Genomic DNA, 13919 nt, shown 5'->3' on the forward strand with positions numbered 1-13919 from the left:
CGAAAAGACTGCTTCCAACTTGCTGAATCAAAAGGAAGGTTTAAGTCTGTGAGATCACTGCACATATCACAAAGTGGTTTCACAGTTAGCTTCTTTCTAGGTTTTATCTGGAAGTATTCATTTTTTCCATACATGCCTCAATAAGATCCCAAATATCCCTTTGCACATTCTATAAAAAGACTGTTTACAACCTGCTGAAACAAAATAAATGTTTAAAGCTATGAAAAGGATGCACACATCACATATTTTTGCATATTGCTTCTTTCTAATTTTTATCTGGGGATATTCATTTATTCACTACAGGCTTCAATGGCCTTTCAAATGTCCCTTTGAAGATTCTACAAAAAGACTGATTCCAACCTGTTGAATCAAAAGATAGGTTTAACTGTGAGACATAAAAACACACATCACAAAGAGGTTTCACAGTTCTCTTCTTTCTAGGTTGTAGGTAAGGATATTTGGTTTTTCCATATAGGTCTCAATACGCTTCCAAATGATTCTTTGCACATTCCACAAAAAGACTGTTCCCAATCTACAGAAACAAAGCAAAGTTTTAACTCTGTGAGATGAATGCACATATCAAAAAGAGGTTTCACTCACAGTTTCTTTCTAGTGTTCTCAGTTAGTGTTCTGTTTTTCACCATAGGCTACACTGGGCTCTGAAATATCCCTTGGCAGATTCTACAAAAAGACTGTTTCCAACCTGCTGAATCAAAAGAAAGGTTGAACTCTGTGAGATGAATGGACATATAGAAAAGCTCTTTCAAAGATAGCTTCTTTCTAGTTTTTATCTGAAGATATTTACTTTTTCCCATAGGCCTCAAAGGGCTTTCAAATGTCCCATCACAGATTCCACAAGACTGTTTCCAACCCACTGAATCAAAGGTTTAACTCTGAGAGATGACTACACACATCACAAAGCGATTTCACAGATATCATCTTTCTAGTTTTTATCAGGGGATCTTTTTTTTCACTATAGACTTTACTGGGTTCCCAAATGTTTCTTCACAGATTCTACAAAAAGACAATCTGCTGAATCAAAAGAAAAATTTAACTCTGTGAGACGAATGCACACATTGCAAAGCAATTTCACAGTTAGCTTCTTTCTAGGTTTTATCTAAGGATATTCAGTTTTTTTGTATAGGCTTCAAGGGGCTCCCAAATGTCCCTTTGCAGATTCTACAAAAAGACTGTTTCCAACCTGCTGAAACAAAGAAAAGTTTTACTCTGTGAGATGAATGCACACATCACAAAGCGGTTTCACAGATGACATCTTTCTAGTTCGTATCACGGGACGTTTTGTTTTTCATTACAGGTTTCACTGGGCCCCCAAATGTCCCTTCGCAGATTCTACAAAAAGACTGTTTTCAACCGCTGAATCAAAAGAAAGGTTTAACTCTGTGAGATAAATGCAAACATCTCAAAGGGGTTTCACAGAAAGCTTCTTTCTAATTTTTATCAGGGGATATTCAGTTTTTCACTATAGGCCTCAAAGGGCTCCAAAATGTAACTTCACAGATTCTACAAAAAGACTCTTTCCAACCTTCTGAATCAAAAGAAAGGTTTATCTCTGTAAGAAAAAAACACACATTGCAAAGCGGTTTCACAGATAGCTTCTTTCTAGTTTTTATCAGGGTATATTCGATTTTTCACTGTAGGCCTCACTCGGCTCCCAAATGTCTTTTTGCAGATCCTACAAAAAGACTGTTTCCAACCAGCTGAATCAAAAGAAAGTTTTCACTCTGGAGCGTAAATGCACGCATCACACGCAGTATCACAGATAGATTCCTTCTAGATTTTTATCAGGGGTTATTGTTTTTTACTGTAGGCTTCATTAGGCTCCCACATGTCCCTTTGCTGATTTTACTAAAAGACTGTTTTCAAACTGCTGAGTCAAAAGAGAGGTTTAACTCTATGGGATGAATGTGAACGTTCCAAAGTGATTTCAAAGTTACCTTCTTTCTAGGTTTTATCTGGAAGTATTCAGTTTTTCCATATAGGCCTCAATAAGATCCTAAATGTCCCTTTGCAGATTCTAAAAGAGACTGTTACCAACCTGCTGAATCAAAAGAAAGGTTTAAGTCTGTTAGGTGAATATACACATTGCAAAGCTGTTTCACAGTTAGCTTCTTTCTAGGTTTCATCTGAGAATATTGCATTTTTCTATTTGGGCATCAATGGGCTCGCAAGTATTTCTTCGCAGATTCTACAAAAAGACTGTTTCCAACCTGCTGAGATGAAAGAAATGTTTACCTCTGTGAGATGAATGGACACATAACAAAGCATTTTCACAAGTAGCTTCTTTCTAATTTTCATCAGGGGATATTTCATTATTCACTATAGGCTTCAATAGGCTCTGATATGTCCTTTCAAAGATTCTGTAAAAAGACTGTTTCCAACCTGTTGAGTCAAAAGAAAGGTTTAACTCTGTGACACAAATGCACACATCATAAAGTGGTTTTATAGATACCTTCTTTCTAGTTTTTACCAGGGGATATTCAGTTTTTCAGTATAGCTTTCACTGGGCTCCGAAATGTCCCTTCACAGTTTCTACAAAAAGACTGATTCCAACCTGCTGAATCAAAAGAAAAGTTTAATTCATGAGATGCATGCACATATCATAAAGTGTTTTCACTGTTAGCTTCTTTCTAGCTTTTATCTGGGGATGTTTGTATTTTCGTTATAGGCCTCCAAGGGCTTTCGAATGTCCCGTCACAGATTCCACAAAGACTGTCTCCAAACTGAATTGAAAGAAAGGTTTAACTCTGTGAGATGAATGCACACATCACAAATAGTTTTACAGATAGCTACTTTCTAGTATTTATCAGGTGATACTCTTTTTTTTCTCTAGGCTTCACTGGACTCCCAAATGTCCCTTGGCAGATTCTACAATAAGACGGTTTTCAACCTTCTGAAACAAACAAACAACAAAAAAAAAGGTTTAACTCTGTAGGATGAATGCACACATCACAAATCGATTTTATAGTTAGCTTCTTTCTAGGTTTCGTCTGCCTATATTCACTTTTTCCAGGTAGGCCTCAATGGGCGCCCAAATGTTCCTTCACAAATTTTATAAAAAGACTGTTTCCAACCTGCTGAATCAAAAGAAAGGTTTAATTCTGTGAGACAAATGCACACATTGCAAAGCAGTTTCAAAATTAGTTTTTATTGATGTTTTATCTGGGGATATTCATTTTTTTTTCATATAGGTCTCAAAAAGTGCTTCCAAATATCCCTTCGGAGATTCTACAAAAAATACAATACAGCTTGCAACCTACAGAAATGAAAGAAAGGTTTACCTCTGTGAGATGAATGCACACATCACAAGGTGAATTCACAAATAGCTTCTTTCTAGTTTTTATCAGGTGATATTAGGTTTTTTTCTTTAGGCTTCACTGGGCTCCCAAGTATCCCTTCACAGATTCTACAAAAAGACTGTTTTCAACTTGCTGAATCAAAAAAAAATGTATAATTCCATGAGATAAATGAACACACAAAGTAGTTTCACAGTTAGTTTCTTTTTGGGTTTCATTTGCTTATATTTGCTTTTCCCATATAGGCCTCAATGGGCATCCAAACGTCCCTTCACAGATTCTTTAAAAAAGACTGTTTTCAACCTGTGGAATCAAAAGAAATGTTTCACTCTGTGAAACAAATGCACACATCACAAAGTGGTTCCATAGATAGCTTCTTTCTAGTTTTTATCAGGGAATATTTGATTTTTCACTGTAGGCTTCTCTGGGCTCTAAAATGTCCCTCTGCAGTTTCTACAAAAAGACTGTTTCCAACCTGCTGAATAAAAAGAAAGGTTTAACTTTGACACGAATGCACACCTCACAAAGCAGTTTCACAGTTAGCTTCTTTCTAGTTTTTATCTGGAAATATTCGCTTTTTCCTTATAGACCTCAAAGGGCTTTCAAATGCCCATTTCACAGATTCTACAAAAAGACTGTTCTGAACCTGCAGAAACAAAAGAAAGGTTTAACTTTGTGAGATGAATACACACATCCCAAAGCATTTTCACAGATAGATTCTTACTTGTTTTTATCTAGGGATATTTGGTTTTTCACTATAGGCTTCACTATGCTCCCAAATGTCCCTTTGCAGTTTCTACAAAAAGACTTTTTCCAACCTGCTGAATCAGAAAAATGGTTTAACTTTTCTGATGAATGCACACATGACAAAGCAGTTTCATAGTTAGATTCTTTCCAGGTTTCATCTGATTATATTCAGTTTTTCCAAATAGGCCTCAAAGGGCACCCAAAAGTCCCTTGCAGATTATGCAAAAAGACTGTTTCCAATCTGCAGAAACCAAAAAAGGGTTTAAATATGTGAGTTGAATGCACACATCACAAATCGTTTTCACAGGTAGCTTCTTTCTAGTTTTTATCAGGAGATATTCGGTTTTTCACTATGGGGTTTACTGGGCTCCCAATTGTCCTTTCACAGATTCTACAAAAAGACTGTTTCCAACCTGTTATATCAGAACAAAGGTTTAATTCTGTGAGGTGAATGCACACATCACAAAGTGGTTTCACAGATAGCTTTTTCTAGTTTTTATCAGGGGATATTCTTTTTTCAAAATAGGCTTCACTGGGCTTTAAATATCCTTTCACAGTTTCCATGAAAAGACTGTTTCCCACTGTCTGAATCAAAAGTGGTTTCACACATAGCTTCTTTCTAGTTTTCATCAGGGGATATTCTGTTTTTCAGTATAGGCACCACTGGCCTCCCAAAGTCCCATCGCAGATTCTACAAAAAGACTGTTTCCAACCTGCTGAAATAAGAGAAAGTTTTAACCCAGTAGAAGAATGCACATATCACAAGGCGGCTTCACAGATAGCTTCTTGCTAGTTTTTATCAGGGGATATTTGGTTTTTCACTATAGGCTTCACTGGCCTCTCAAATGTAACTTTGCTGATTCTTTAAAAAAGACTGTTCTCAACTTGCTGAATCAAAACAAAAGTTTAACTCTGTGACACAAATGTATACATTGCAGAGTGTTTTCACAGTTAGCTTCTTTCTATATTTTATCTGAGGATATTCACTTTTTCCTTATAGGCCTCCAAGGGCTTTCAAATGTCCCTTTGCAGATTCTACAAAAGGACTGTTTCCAACCTGTTGATTCAAAAGGAAGTTTTTACTCAGAGATGAATGCACACATCACAAAGCAGTTTCACAGTCAGCTTCTTTCTAGGTTTCGTCTGAGTGTATTCGTTTTTCCATATAGGCCTCAATGGGCTCCAAATGTCCATTTGCAGATTCCACAAAAAGACTCTTTCCAACCTGCTAAGTCAAAATAAACTTTTAACTCTGTGAGATGAATGCTTACACTGCAAGGCTGTTTCGCATTTAGTTTCTCTCTAGTGTTTATCTGGGGATATTTGGTTTCTCTATATAGACCTCAAAGGGCCCCAAAATGTCCCATCTCAGATTCTACAAAAAGAGTGTTTCAAAATTGCAGAAACAAAAGAAAGGTTTAACTTTTTGAGATGAATATACACATCACAAAGTAATTTTATGGATAGCTTCTTTCTAGTTTTTATCAGAGGATATTTGGTTTTTCACTATGGGCTTCACTGTGCTCCCAAATGTCCCTCTGTAGTTTCTACAAAGATTATTTCCAATCTTCTGAATCAGAAGAATGGTTCAACTCTGTGAGATGAATGTGCACATTGCAAAGCAGTTTTAAAGTTAGCTTCTTTCCAGGTTTCATCTCTTTATATTTACTTTTTCAGTATGGGCCTCAACGGGCTCCCAAATGTTTCTTCGAAGATTCTATAAAAAGAAGACTGTTTCCATCGTGTTGAATCAAAAGAAAAGTTTAACTCTGTGAGATGAATGCACACATCACAAAGCGATTTCACAGTTAGCTCCTGTGTAGGTTTCACCTGATTATATTTGGTTTTTCCATATAAGCCTCAAGGGGCTCCTATATGTCTCTTCGCAGATTCTACAAAAAGAGTGTTTCCAACAGGCAGAAACAAAAGAAAGGTTTAACTCTGTGAGTTGAATGCACACATCACAAATTGTTTTCACAGATAGCTTCTTTCTAGTTTTTATCAGGGTATATTTTGTTTTTCAGTGTAGGCTTCACTGAGCTCCAAAATACCCTTTCGCACTTTCTACAAAAAGACTGTTTTGAACCTGTTGAATCAAAAGAAATGTTTAACTTTGTGAGATGAATTCATGCATTGCAAAGCTGTTTCACACATAACTTCTTTCTAGTTTTTATCAGGGGATATTCAGTTTTTTCACTATAGGCTTCACTGACCTCCCAAATGTTCCTTTACAGATTCTACAAAAAGACTGTTTTGAACCTGCTGAATCAAAAGAAAGGTTTAATTTTGTGACATAAATGCACATGTCACAAAGTGGTTTCATATATAGCATCTTTCTAATTTTTATCAGGGGATATTGTTTTTCATTATAGGTTTCACTAGGTTCCATAATGTCCCTTCAAAGTTTCTATAAAAACACTGTTTCCAACCTGCTGAATCAAAAGAAAGGCTTATCTCTGTGACATTAATGCACACATCACAAAGCACTTTCATAGCTAGCTTCTTTTTAGGTTTTATCTGTAGATATTTGCTTTTTCCTTATAGACCTCAAAGGGCTTTCAAATGTCCCTTTGCAAATTCTACATAAAGACTGTTTCCAACTTGCTGAATCAAAAGAAATGTTTAACTCTGTGAGATGAATGCACTCATCACAAAACGGTTTCACAGATAGCTTCTTTCTTGTTTTTGTCTGCGGATAGTTGGTATTTCCTTATAAGCCTCAAAGGGCTCCAAAATGTCCCTTTACAGATTCTACAAAAAGCTGTACCAATCTAGTGAATTTACAGATACTCTCTTCCTAGTTTTTATAAAGGGACATTTGATTTTTCACTGTTGGCTTTACTGGACTCCCAAATGTCCTTTCGCCTATTCTACCAAAAGACTCTTTCCAACCTGCTGAATGAAAAGAAAGGTTTAAATCTGTGAGATGAATGCAAACATCACAAAGTGGTTTCACAGACAGCTTCTTTCTAATTTTTGTCAGGAGATATTAAGTTTTCCCTTATAGGCTTCACTGGGTTCCCAAATGTCCCTTCACAGACACGTGGTTTCACTGATAGCTTGTTTCTAGTTTTTATCTGGGGATATCTGTTTTCCTTATAGGCCACAAAGGGCATTCACGTGTCCCTTCGCTGATTCAATAAAAAGACTGTTTCAAACCTGCTGAATCAAAAGAAGGATTTAGCTCTGTGGGATGCATGTACATATCACAAAGCATTTTCACAGATGGTTTCTTTCTAGTTTTTATCTAGGGATATTTGGCTTTTCACCATAGTACTCCATGAACTCCAAAATGTCCCTTCACAGATTCTGCTAAAAGAAAGCTTCCAACCTGCTGAATGAAAATAATAGTTTAACTGTGTGAGATGAATATGCACATCACAAAGCAGTTTCACCGAGAGCTTCTTTCTAGTTTTTATATGGAGATAATACGGTTTTTCACCATAGGCCTCCAAGGGCTCCAAATGTCCCTTTACATTTTCTACAAAAAGAGTGCTTCCAACGTGCTGAATTAAAACTAAGGTTTAACTCTGTGAGATGAATCCACACATCACAAAGTAGTTTCACAGAGAGCTTCTTTCTAATTTTTATCTGGGGTTATTTGGTTTTTCACCACAGGTCTTCATGAGACACAAAATGCTCCTTCGCAGATTCTACAAAAAAAGTGCTTACAAACTGCTGAATCAAAAGAAAGATTTAACTATGAGACAAATGCACACATCTCAAAGCGATTTTACAGGTAGCATGTTTCTAGTTTTTATGAGAAGATATTCAGTTTTTCACTGTAGGCTTAACTGGGCTCCCAAATGTCTCTTCGCAGATTCTACAAAAAGATTGTTTCCAACCTGCTGAATCAAAAGAAAGATTTAACTCTGTGAGGTGAATGCACACATCACAAATGGGTTTCACAGGTAGCTTCTTTCTAGTTTTTATCAGAGGATATTTGGTTTCTCACAATAGCCTTCACAGGGCTCCCATATGTGCTTCAAATATTCTACAAAAAGAATTCCTTCAACCTTTGAAACAAAAAAAAAATTAAACCCTGTGAGATGAATGCACATATAGCAAATGGTGTCACAGGTAGCTTTTTTCTAGTTTTTATCTGAGAATATTCTGTTTTTCACTATAGGCCTCAAAGGACTCTCAAAAGTCCCTTTGCAGATTCTACAAAAAGACTGTTTCCAACATGCAGAAACAAAAGAAAAGTTTAACATTGTCAGATGATTGCACACATCACAAAGTATTTTTACAGATAGCTTCTTTCTAGTTTTTATCTGGGGATATTAGTTTTTTCCATATAGGCCTCAATAAGCTCTCAAATGTCCCTTCATAGATTCTACACAAAGACTGTTTTTAACCTGCTGAATCAAAGGAAACATTCAACTCTGTGAGATAAATGCACACATCACAAAGCATTTTCACAGTTAGTTTCTTTCTAGGTTTTATCTGCAGATGTTTGGTTTTTCCACATAGACCTCAATGGGCTTTCAAACGTCCATTAGCAGATACTACAAAAAGAGTCTTTCCAACCTGCTGAAACAAAAGAAACATTTAAGTCTGTGAGATGAATGTACACTTCAAAAAGTGGTTTCACAGATAGTTTCTTTCTAGGTTTTACCAGGGGAAAATCAGTTTTTCAGGATAAGCTTCATTGGCCTCTCAAATGTACCTTCACAGTTTCTACAAAAAGACTCTTTCCAACCTGCTGGATCAAAAGAAAGGTTTAACTCTGTGAGATAAATGCACACAATGCCAAGCGGTTTCACAGACAGCTTCTTTCTTGTTGTATCAGAAAATATTTTGTTTTTCACTGTTGGCTTCACTGGGTTTCATATGTTCCCTCACAGATTCTACCAAAAGTCTTTTTCCAACCTGATGAATCAAAAGAAAAGTTTAACTCTGTGAGATGGATGCCACATCAAAAAGCAGTTTCATAGATAGATTCTTTACATCTTTTAAATGGTTATACTCCCTTTTTCCTCATAGGCTTCACATGGCTTTCAAATGTTCCTTTGTAGATTCCACAAAGGGACTGTTTCCCACTTTTTATGTAGAGATATTCATTTTTTTTTTTTTGCCACAGTCCTAAGTAAGCTCCCAGTGATTCTTTGCAGATTCTACTAAAGGAGTGCTTTCAATCTGCCGAATCAAAAGGAAGGTTTAACTCTGTGAGATGAACCCACACATGACAAAGCAGTTTCACACAGAGCTTCTATGTAGTTTTCATCTGGGGATATTTGGTTTTCCATCAAAGGACTTCATAATCTCCCTAATGTTTCTTCACAGATTCTACAAAAGAGTGCTTCCCACCTGTTGAATCAAAAAGAAAGGTTTACCTCTGTGATATAAATCTACACTTCACAAAGCAGTTTCTGAGAGAGATTCTTTCTAGTTTGTATCTGGAGTATTCGGTTTTTCACCATAGACCTTAACTGGCTCCCAAATGTCCCTTCACAGATTCCACAAAAAGTCTTCCAACCGTCTGAAACAAAAGAAATGTTTAACTCTGTGAGATGAATCCAACCACAAAGCAGTTTCACAGAGAGCTGCTTTTTAGTTTTTGTCTGGAGATATTTGGTTTTTCACAATTGAACTTAAAGTGATCTTAAAAGTCCCCTCACAGAACCCACAAAAAGAGTGCTTTCAACCTGCTGAATCAAATTAAGGTTTATATCTGTGAGATCAATTGACACGTCAGAAAGCAGTTTCAAAAAGAGCGTCTTTCTAATTTTTAACTGGAGATATTCGGTTTTTCACCATAAGCCTCAATGGGCTCCCAAATGTCTTTTTGCAGGTTATAAAAAAGAGAGCACTTTCAATCCGCTGAATCAAAAGCAAGGTTTAAATTTGTGTGATGAAACCAGTTTTTATATGAAGATATTCAGTTTTTCACCATAGGCCTCAATAAGCGCCCAAATGTCCCTTCACAGATTCTACAAAAAGAGTGCTTCCAACCTGCTGAATCAAAAACAGGTTTATTGTGTGATGAATAAACATAACACAAAGCAGTTTCACAGGAAGATTCTTTCTAGTTTTTATCTGGAAATTTTTTTTTTTTTTTTTACCGTAAGCCAATATGGGCTCCCAAACGTCTGCTTGCAGACTCTACAAAATGAATGCTTCTAACCTGGTGTATCAAAAAAAAAGGTTTAACTCTGTGAGATGAATCCACCCATCAAAAATCAGTTTCATAGCGAGTTTCTTTCTAGTTTTTATCTGAAAATATTTGCTTTTTCACATAGGCCTCAATGAGCTCCCAAATGTCTCCTCGCAGATTCTACAAAAAAAGTGCTCCAAACCTGTAGAATCAAAAGAAAGATATAAATCTGTGAGATGAATTCACACACCATGAAGCAGTTTCACAGAGAGCTTCTTTCTAATTTTTATCTGGGAATATTCAGTTTTTCACCACAGGCCTCCTTGGGCCACTAAATATTCCTTCGCAGATTCTACAAAAATGTGCTTTCAACTTGCCAAATCAAAAGGTTCAACTCTGTGGGGTGAATTAATACACCACAAAGCAGTTTCACAGACAGCTGCTGTCTAGTTTTTTTCTTGGGATATTCAGTTTTTCACCATAGGCCTCAATGAATTCCCAGATGTTGATTCACAGATCCTACAAAAAAAGTGCTTTCAACCCGCTGAATCAAAAGAAATTATTTTCTCTGTGAGATGAATCCACATGTCACAAAGCAGTTTCACAGAATGCTTCTTTAAAGTATTTATAGGGATATACAATTTTTCACCATTGGCCTCAATGGGCTCCCAAATATCCCTTCTCAGATTCTGACAAAAGAATGATTCCTCTCTGCTGAATCAATAGATAGGCTTAACTCTGAGATGAATCCACACATCAGAAAACAATTTCATAGGGAGCTTCTTTCTAGTTTTTATCTGTAATATTTGATTTTTTACCATAGCCCTCCATGGCCTTCCAAATGTCCCTTTGCAGATTCTAGAAAAAGAGAGCTTCCAAGATGCTGAATCAAAAGAAACGGTTATCTTTGTGAGATAAATCCACACAACATGAAGCAGTTTCACAAAGTGATTCTTTCTAGTTTATATCTGGGGATATTCTGTTTTCCATTATAGGACTCAATTGGCTCCCAAATGTCCCTTTGCAGATTCCACAAAAAGTCTCCCAACCGGTTGAATCAAAAGAAACATTTAACTCCATGAGATGAATTCATGCACAACAAACCAATTTCACAGAGAGCTTCTTTCCAATATTTACCTGAAGATATTCGGTTTTTCACCGTAGACTTTCATGGGTACCCAAATGTCCCTTCACATATTCTACAAAAAGAGTTCTTCCAAGTTGCTGAATCAAAAGAAAGGTTTGACTTTGTGAGATGAACTGACACACCACAAAACATTTTTACAGAGAGCTTCTTTGTAGTTTTTATATGGGGATATTCTGTTTTTGACCATAGGCCTCAATAAGCTCCCAAATGTCCCCTTGTAGATTCTATAAGAGTGCTTCCAAATTGCAGAATCAAGAGAAAGCTTTAACTCTGTGATTTGAATCCACACATCAGAAGGCAGTTTCACAGAGTGGTTCTTTCTAGTTTTTATCTGGGGATATTTCATTTTTCACCACAGGCCTCATTGAGCTCCCAAATGTCCCTTCACAGATTCTACAAAAAAGGACTTCCAACGAATCAAAAGAAAAAATTTAACTCTGTGGTAGGAATCTACACAAGACAAAGCTGTTTCACAGAAAGTTTCTTCTAGAATTTATCTGGGGATATTTAGTTTTTCAACAGAGGCCTCAATAGACTTTTAAAGGTCCCTTTGCAGATTCTACAAAAACAGTTCTTTCAACCTAATGAATCAAATGAAATATTTAACACTGTGATAGGAATACATACATCACAGAGCAGTTTCAGAGAGAACTTCTTTTTAGTTTTTATCTGGGGATATTCTGTTTTTCACCATAAGCCAAAATGGACTCTAAAATGATCTTTCACAGATTATACAAAAAGTGTTTCCAATCTCCTGAATAAAAGAAAGATTTAACTCTGTGAGATAAATCCACACATCACAAAGCAGTTTCACGGACACTTTCATTCTAGTTTTTATCTGAAGAAATTCAGTTTTTCACCATAGGTATCAGTATGCTGCCAAATGTCTCTTTGCAAATTCTACCAAAAAAGAGTGCATCCAAAGGGCTGAATCAAAAGAAACATTTAACCCTGTGAGATAAATCCACGTATTGCAAAGCAGTTTCACAGAGAATTTCTTCCTAGTATTTATGGGCAGTATATGGTTTTTCACCATCAGTCTCAATGGTCTCCCAAATGTCCCTTCACAGATTCTTAAAAAAAAAAGTGTTTTCAACCTGCTGAATCAAAAGAAAGGTTTATCTCTGTGAGATGAATCCACACATTACAAAGCAGATTCACAGAGATCTTCTTTCTAGTTTTGAACTGTATCTATTTGGTTTTTTACCATAAGCATCAATGGGCTTCCAAATTTTTCTTCACAGCTTCTACAAAAACAGTGCTTCCAACTTCCTCAATCAAAAGAAAGGTTTAACTCTCAGATGAATCCACACATCACAAAGGAGTTTTGCAGATAGCTTCTTTTTTTATTTTCTCTAGGAATATTTGGTTTTTCACCATAGGCCTCAAGGGGTTCCCAAATAACTACACACACTTTCTACAAAAAAGGTGTTTCCAACCTGCTAAATCAAAAGCAGGGTTTAACTCTAGGGATGAATTCACACATCACAAAGCAGTTTCACAGAGAGCTTTGTTCTGGTTTTTACAAGGGGATATTCTGTTTTTCACTATAGGCCTCAATGGGCTCTCAATGGAATCACTTCGAAATTCTACAAAAAGAGTGCTTTTAAACTGCTGATTCAAAAGAAAGGTTTAACTCTGTGAGGTGAATCCACACATCACAAAGCAGTTTCACAGACCACTTCTTTCTAGTTTGTATCTGGGATATTCAGTTTTTCACCATACGCCTCAATGGGCTCCCGAATGTCCCTTTGCAGATTCTACAAAAAGAGTGCTTACAAACTGCTGAATCAAAGCAAAGTTTTAACTTTGTGAGGTTGTCCACACGTCACAAAGCAGTATCACATAGAGTTTCTTTCTAGATCTTATCTGGGGATGTTCCATTTCAGTATAAGCTTCAATTGGCTCCAAAATGTCCTTTTGCAGTCTACAAAAGAAGTGTTTCCAATTTGCTGAGTCAAAGGAAAGGTTTAATTCTATAAGATGAATCCACATCAATGCAAAGCAGTTTCACCAAGAGCCTTCTCATTTTTATCTACGGATATATGGTTTTTCACAATAGGTCACATTGGACTCCCAAATGGAAATACGCAGATTCTATTAAAAAAGTACTTCCCACCAGTTGAATCAACAGAAAAGTTTATCTTTGTAAGATGAATTGACATATCAGACAGCAGTTTCACAGACAGCTTTTTTTTTTTTGCCATTTTTATCTGGGGATATTCTGTTTTTCAACATAGGCTTCAATGGGATCCCAAATATTCCTTCGCAGATTCTACAAAATGAGGGCTTCCAAACTGCTGAATCAAAAAAAAAAGTTTAACTCTGTCAGATGAATCCACCCATCACAAAGCAGTTTTATAGAGAGATTTTTCTTTTTTTTTTTTTTAATCTAGGGATATTCAGTTTTTCACCATAGGTCTCAAGGGGCTCCCAAATAACCATACACAGTTTTTACAAAAAAAGTGTTTCCAACCCACCGAATCAAAAGAAGGGTTTAACCGTGTGAGATGAATCCACACATCACAAAGCAGTTTCACAGACAGCTTCATTCTAGTTTTTATCTCAGGATGTTCTGTTTTTCACCATAGGCCTCAATGGGCTCCCAAATATC

Source organism: Papio anubis, unplaced genomic scaffold, assembly GCF_008728515.1.
Source record: "Papio anubis isolate 15944 unplaced genomic scaffold, Panubis1.0 scaffold97, whole genome shotgun sequence".
Taxonomy (NCBI): domain Eukaryota; kingdom Metazoa; phylum Chordata; class Mammalia; order Primates; family Cercopithecidae; genus Papio; species Papio anubis.